This window comes from Arachis ipaensis, chromosome B06 (assembly GCF_000816755.2).
Source record: "Arachis ipaensis cultivar K30076 chromosome B06, Araip1.1, whole genome shotgun sequence".
In the NCBI taxonomy this organism is placed as follows: domain Eukaryota; kingdom Viridiplantae; phylum Streptophyta; class Magnoliopsida; order Fabales; family Fabaceae; genus Arachis; species Arachis ipaensis.
Genome location: NC_029790.2, coordinates 87,763,900 through 87,772,420, shown reverse-complemented (window position 1 = coordinate 87,772,420; position 8,521 = coordinate 87,763,900).

Here is an 8,521-nt window from a genome sequence, read left to right as displayed (position 1 = left end):
GAAATTTGTTTTAGATATAAAAAAAGACAACTTAAAAAAAATTAATATGAAAAAAGATAACTCCAAATAAACTTAGATAATTATTATTTTAGGTATATGGAAAAACGAAAAAAATTTATACAAGTGTTGTTTTAGATATATAAAGGAAAAGTATATGGAACCAAAATATAACCAACCAAAAAGTAAATAAAACTGTTTAATTAAAATCACTTTTTGAATAATATGTTTGAAAACCGCTTCTGAAATTACGGAGCACAAACTAAAATCCGATTTTTCATGGAACCTAAACACATTTTGGCTGATTTTTGGCTGATATGTTTTTGGTTCCCTAATTGTTCTCACGTATAAAAAGGTAACTTAAAAAAATATAGATAAATATTGCTTTATATATTAAAAAATATAACTCATAAAAAGTATTGTAATAAAGTTTTACTAATGTGTTGTATTTAGGTCTTTTAAAACAATTCATACATGAAATTTTTTTTTTAATAGAAAAGACAATGTTTTTTAAAGATGGTCACGAGAAGAGTTCTTTTTTATATAAAAACGGTTGTCTTAAATCAAAGATAATAACTGTATAGTTAACTCCTAAAAAATAGGGCAAATCACTATATTAAGCTAAGGGGAGCAAAAAATTACACAAATCTGCCAAACTAAAAATTATTTCATGAATCAACCAATGCATGTTTATATATAGTTCGAATCAACTAAATTCAAACTTGATCTACACATAATTCGAATCATGTTGCTTCGAATTATACACAAAACTCACGAGTTAAATATCAATTTGGCCCCTGAAATTCAGTCCGATACTCAGAATGACCCCCACAATTTCGTTGGCCTAAATTAGAACCCCCAAATTTGTAATTGTGGCTCTAGCTTGCCCCTGCGATCATTTTCGTTAGCAGAATGCTGATCTAATATAATTACATGACATGGTGGACACTACTTAAACGACGCCGCATTGGTTTCGCGCTTAAATCTTTTGGAAACCACGTCGTTTCAGTTTTTTGTGGGTTAAAAATCTCTTTTTTTTCCACTAGGACGATCATAAGTTACAAAATATCAAGAAAACTCTTACACTACGTGGTTTCCAAAGGGTTTGGGCGCGAAACCAATGCGCCGTCGTTTAAGTAGTGTCCACCATGTCATGCAATTGCGCTAGATCAGCATTCCGGTGACGGAGATGATCGCAGGGGTAAGTTGGAGCCACAATTACAAATTTGAGGGTTCTAATTGAGACCAACGAAATTATGGGGTCATTCTGAACATTTGGTCAAATTTCAGGGGCCAAATTAAGATTTAACTCCAAAACTCACACACACACTAATTCGAATCAACCTGATTCGAATTACACATATACAATAATTCGAATCAGGGTGATTCGAATTACACCCTGATTTATTGAATTCTATACAATACTCTTCTACCCATTCTTAATAGCTCATGAATATTTTTTAATAAATTTTTTTAAATTATATGGTGAGATATTACATGATTCGAATTACGCATGGGAAGTTCAATCACTCTGATTCAAATTATATGGTGAGCAATTCGAATTTTATACAATACTCTCCTGCCAATTCTTGATAGCTCATGAATATTTTTTAATAAATTTATTTTAATCATACCACAAAAAATATTTTATTCTATGCAAAATAATTTAAAAAATGGCTTAAAAGATGTTAGGAGTACTATAAAAATTTGTAATGACTTAGAACATTAAAGAAATACTCTACATAGTCGATAATAATTTAGAAATTAAAGAAAATATATTTTTATCATGTATTTACCTAAATCACTAGAATATTACAAACTTTTATAGTACTTATAACATTTTTTAAGCCATTTTTTAGATAATTTTGTATAGAATAAAATATATTTTTTAATTATTTTAGATGGAATAAAATATTTTCTTTAATTTCTAAATTATTATTGACTATGTAGAGTATTTTATTTAAAATTTGTGTACATGCATGTATTTACCTAAGTCATTAGAACATTACAAATTTTTATAGTACTCCTAACATTTTTTAATCAATTTTTTAAATTATTTGCATAGAATAAAATATTTTTTTGTGGTATAGTTAAAATAAATTTATTAAAAAATATTCATGAGCTATCAAGAATAGGCAGAAGAGTATTGTATAGAATTCGAATTGCTCACCATATAATTCAAATCAGAGTGATTGAACTTCCCCATGCGTAATTTGAATAATGTAATATCTCACCATATAATTTAAAAAAATTTATTAAAAAATATTCATGAACTATTAAAAATGGACAAAAGAGTATTGTATGGAATTCGAATTGATAACTCATTAATATTTTAAAGAAGTCTCGTAATTAAATATTTTGTTAGCTTTTTTTAATATATGAAATAAAATATATATATTTTAATTTTAAATTATTAATTTTTTTAATAAATGAGGGTGTAATTCGAATCAACCTGATTCGAATTATTGTATGTGTGTAATTCGAATCAGGTTGATTCGAATTACTGTGTGTGAGTTTTGTGTATAATTCAAAGCAACATGATTCGAATTATGTGTAGATCAAGTTCGAATCTAGTTGATTCGAACTGATAGAGTATGCAGAGAAGATAAATGTAAGGGTCATATAGAGAAGGATATTTGTGTGTAAGCTAAGCACTAAGCACGTGTGAAAATATGCTAAGCTAGGCTGTTAGATGCAGTTACATTCCCTCTGAGTCAGTTAGTTCCCCCTTTTTGTTCTGTATGAGCTGGCAAAAATAGTTGCTCTACAACTAACTTAGTTAGTCTATATAACCTGCAATTGTAGCTTGCACTGATTGAACATAATAGAATCACATGCTTTCCACTCTAATTCAGTTTCAGTCTCACTCATTCTCTTCTTCACACTCTCAATATCTCTCTCAGTTCTCTCTTCTTCTCAAGATTACTTCACAAGTTTCTGATATCCTTTCATGGTATCAGAGCTTGGTCCAATGGCTACCAGCAAAAATTCTGCACCAGCACACTCAGCTCAAACGGCGAGTGTTCCAGTGACACCGATCTATATGAAGCTTGACAACAACAATTTTCTGCAGTGGAAGGATCAGGTTGAGGCAATGATTGAAGGCAACGACCTCCTTGATCACATTACAGGAGCCAGGATTCTACGACAGCTATTTGACAATGGAGAACTCAATCCAGGATACCAGAAATGGAAAAAACAGGATGCTCTCTTGAAATCCTGGTTGCTATCTTCCATGACCACACCATACACAACTCGAATGGTTGGGTGTACATACACGTTTCAGATTTGGAACAGGTTAGAAAGTCATTTTTCGTCACAAATCAAGGCTAGAGTAATACAATTGAGAAATCAGTTTAGCAGTACAAGAATAGGTGCTTCAGTGAATGATTATGTTTTAAAGATCAAAAGCACAATTGATGCATTAACATCAGTGGGAGAACTTGTAACTGAAAGTGAACATGTAAATGCAACTCTCCATGGCTTAACTGAAGATTATGCACCTATCCTGACTTCCATTCTGACAAGATCCCAAGGAATTACAGTTGGTGAGTTAGAAATAGTGCTTTTTGCACATGAAAGCATGTTAGAGAGGTTCAGAAAGCCAGAATTTGATCACCTATTGCAAGCAGATGTTGCTCAGTCCAGCCACACAAATAAATTTGATCAGGATATGTATCAAGCCAATCTTGCACCAAGAGGAGGATACAGAAGAAGCTTTCGTGGCAGAGCAGGTTTCAGAACTCTAGAAATCCAAGAAGTCAACAAGGCTATGGCAGAACTCAGTCTTCACATCAAGAAAGGGGACAACAGCCTCAATTTAACAGGTCAGGAACTCAGAATTATGAAGGTTTTGGCAAAACTCAGTACCAAAATTATGAAAGAATGCAAGAAAGGCCTCAATGCCAGTTATGCAACAAATATGGACACACAGCACGATTTTGCTGGTACAGATATGATTATGATAATGAGCCTTAGACACAACCTCATCACAGAGATGATTATGCACAAAGACAGCAGCAGGATGAGCAACCAAAAGCCAACTTCAGCAGTGTGTTGGCTAATCCTGCAACCATTCATGATTCAGTTTGGTATCCAGACTCTGGAGCTACACACCACATGACTGCAAATCCAGAAATCATGGCTGAAAAAGAAAATTATGCAGGCACGGAACAAGTGGTAGTTAGAAATGGTACAGGTTTGGCTATTAATTGTGTTGGAAAGACCCTCTTCAAAACTGATTTGAGCTCTAAGAATTTAATAATGCAAAAACTGTTATTGGTTCCAGATATAACTAAAAACCTACTTAGTGTTTACCAATTTTGCTGTGATAATAAGATGTTTTTTGAATTCCACTCACATGGTTGCTTTGTTAAATCTCAGGCCACAAATGAGGTCATTCTTCAAGGAGATGTTGTCAGAAGAATGTATAGGCTATTGAACTTTCACTCAGTTAACCCACCTTCTGCCTTCACTGGTTCCCTGGAGGCAGCAACAAATAAATACACACTTTGGCATGTTAGACTTGGGCATGCTTCAGAAGCAGTAGTGTCTAAAATTCTAAAGCTGTGTAATCTCCCATTTTCGCCAAATAAGTCAATATGCAGTTCCTGCTGCATTGGCAAATCACATACTTTACCCTTTCCTAAAGCTACAACTGTGTATAATGCTCCACTAGAACTTGTATATTCTGATATCTGGGGGCCAGCTCCCCTACCTGATTCTAATGGAAATCATTACTTTGTGAACTTTATTGATGCATTTTCTCAATTCACATGGTTATATCTCATAAGAAATAGAGCTCAATTAAAATCAGTTTTCTTGCATTTTCAACATATGGCTGAGTTACAATTAAATGCCAAACTAAAGTGTATTCAAAGTGATAATGCTACAGAATATGTGAGTCTCCCTAAGTTACTGCATGAACAAGGAATTATACACAGATTTTCTTGTCCCCACATACATCAGCAGAATGGCACAGCTAAAAGGAAGCATAGGCATGTTGTGGAGATGGGCCTTACAATGCTTGCTGCAGCCTCCTTACCCATCAGATTCTGGAGTGACGCTTTCACAACAGCAGTGAAGATCATCAATGTCCTTCCTACACCAGTGCTAGATGGAGTCTCACCAACTGAAAAACTGTTTGCAAGACAACCAAATTATGAGGATCTAAAGGTGTTTGGCTGTTCATGTTTTTCACACCTAAGGCCATTCAATAAAAACAAGTTACAATTCAGGTCTTCAGAATGTGTATTCATTGGATATGCCACCTCTCATAAGGGATATAAGTGCTTGACAAGTTCAGGAAAGGTAGTCATCAGCCGCAATGTAGTCTTTGATGAAGAAAAATTTTCCTTCAAAGACTCCCAATCTGCCTTCAACAACCAAAGCTCACCAACTCAGCCCCCACCTTATTACCCATCATAAGCTATCCTCAGCTCTTCTAAATCTTGGCTTCTCGCCAACAAAGTCAGATGTCTCAGTGTTTGTCCAACAATCAGAAACGTCACTCACCTATGTCCTCATCTATGTTGATGACATAATTGTAACTGGAAACTGTCCAACAATTCTCACTGCAATTACTCAAAGACTCAACTCAGCCTTTGCTTTAAAGGACATGGGAGAGCTGCACTACTTCCTAGGCATCCAAGTGACCAGGACTGAGGATGGAGGCCTGATGATGTCTCAAGGTAAATATGTGCAGGACCTGCTTGCAAAAGCTAGCATGAATGACTGCAAGCCATGTGCAACACCACTACCTTCAACTCTTAAGATTCAGGCCACTGGAGGTGCTGTGTTTGACAACCCTCAACTCTATTGTTCTATAGTGGGAAGCTTGCAATATCTCACTGTAACAAGGCCGGACCTGGCCTATAGTGTAAACAAGGTTGCACAGTTTATGCAATCTCCTCTAGAGGCACACTGGAAACTAGTTAAAAGAGTACTGCGGTATGTGCAAGGTACAGCTGCATATGGCCTTAAAATTCATAAGGATCCATCCCTAAAGATCACAGCTTATTATGACTCAGACTGGGCTGGTGATCCAAATGACAGAAAGTCAGTTGGTGGTTTCTGTGTCTTCATGGGAAGGAATTTAGTATCTTGGTAGTCAAAGAAGCAAGAAGTGGTAGCTAGGTCAAGCACTGAGGCTGAGTACAGAGCACTGGCATACCTTGTGGCAGAACTAATATGGATAAAAGGTCTAATAGGAGAGCTAAAGTGGTCAATTCCAGAAGCACCTATGGCATACTGTGATAATCAGAGTGTTGTACTCCTAGCAGCAAATCCAATTTTACATTCAAAAACAAAACACTTCGAAATAGACCTACACTTTGTAAGAGACCATGTCACAAGTAAAGTGGTTCAAGTATGTCATGCTCCGAGTTCAGTCCAAGTAGCAGACACCCTCACCAAAGCTCTCCCCTCTGCAGTGTTCATTCAGCTTCGAGACAAGCTTAAAGTGCAAAAGGTGGAAAATTCGGCAAATTCAAAATGGCAGGTCATGATAGAGTATGCAGAGAAGATAAATGTAAGGGTCATATAGAGAAGTATATGTGTGTGTAAGCTAAGCACTAAGCACGTGTGAAAATATGCTAAGCTAGGCTGTTAGATGCAGTTACATTCCCTCCCTCTGAGTCAGTTAGTTCCCCCTTTCTGTTCTGTATGAGGTGGCAAAAGTAGTTGCTCTACAACTAACTTAGTTAGTCTATATAACCTGCAATTGTAGCTTGCACTGATTGAACATAACAGAATCACATGCTTTCCACTCTAATTCAGTTTCAGTCTCACTCATTCTCTTCTTCAAACTCTCAATATCTCTCTTAGTTATCTCTTCTTCTCAAGATTACTTCACAAGTTTCTAATATCCTTTCACGAACTACATATAAACATGCATTGGTTGATTCATAAACCAGATTTTGATTTGACGGATTTACATAAAAATTTCTTCTCCTTAACTTATTTTAATGTTTTACCCAAAATATTACGTTTTACCATAATAAAGTGTTGCCTTTGATAAAAAATAACACTTTTCTTTTCTACATTTTGTATTTGAATTTGTGTACTTAAAAAAACAAGTACATAACTTAAGCTCGATGAATGATGAGTACCTTCGGAAATATCTGCCAGATAATGATTTGTTTGCCATCCAAAANTATCATGCATGAGCATGCATGATGATGTTGTGTGGCATTTAAATAAATTGCCGAGTGGATTATCCATAGCTGAGGCCAGTGTTTATTTGCCAGGTGAATTCATTCCATTTTCATAGTTGATTCTGATGAAGGATATTTCCATCACAAACATAAATATCTTTGTTTTGCTTTTAATCAAAGGCTCTTTCACTTTACACCCATGTTGAAAACCAAAAGATCTTTTTGTGGATCCCAACACGGAATCATGAACGTTTCCCACTTATTATAAGCATGATCATATTTATTTAATTTCAAGTATATGAAAGCAGAATTTATTCAAATTTCAGACTAGCATAGTCAATTCAGTGAGAGGTTAATTGGACAATTAAAAGTACACTCTTCAACTGGAATCTCATTATTCTTAAAAATTTTCACATGTGAAGTGTACGTATATGATTAACAGCATATTAATATGAATGAAATAAGAGAATGAAGTCACTAAAAATAATTATCAACCATGCTAGTTGTAATAAATCTTTTTCTTTTAAAATTAGAAGTGCGAAGTGGCTAATTATTTTCATTGTAAGCATGTGACATTAGCAAAGAATAGATATATAATCATATGAAAAGAATTACTAGAAATATGTTTATTATCATTGAATTTATCTACAAATATGCTCAACGATAATTAAATTTGATAGTAATAACAAAATAAATTTGTCTTTTTTTTTTTAATTACTGTCAGATTAATCTGATAGCAACAAATGAAGTATTGGTCTCTAAAATTCAATAATAAATATTTTTTGTCAAAATTTTTTCTACAAAATTTATCTGACAATAAATTCAACAGTTTTGAGTGAGTTTTTGACTTTTTGTAGTGTTAATTCTTAAAAAAAAATTATTTCTTATATCAGTTATAAAAATTAAATATAAATTATAAGCTATATATGATATTGTTACAAAATTAAACTTTTGTTGCTCTAAAATAATGTTATTCTGATAAGTCATGCAGATATCCTCAAGTATATCTCGAACTAGGGTGGTTCATTTCTATGATTAGAGATGAATATTCATGGATATGGAGGATAAGCCCCACTAAATATGTCACATAGTATCTGGTAATAAGAAAGGCATCATGGCCTGTTTTTTTTTCTTGGTTCTGTTTATGTAATATTTATTCCATAGAATTTTCTTACTAAATAGTCCTATTTTTCTACCTCCACTATGAAGCAATAACCTGCGAGAAGTTTCATTATTATTCCAAACACTCCAACCACATGCATGCGTGTTGACAACATCAGCCACCACTAAGCCCTTCTTTTCTGCAACCACACTTCCAATTAGCCTCCGTTAATTTACCACTTTCTTTTTATTTATTTTTTTTTATAAAG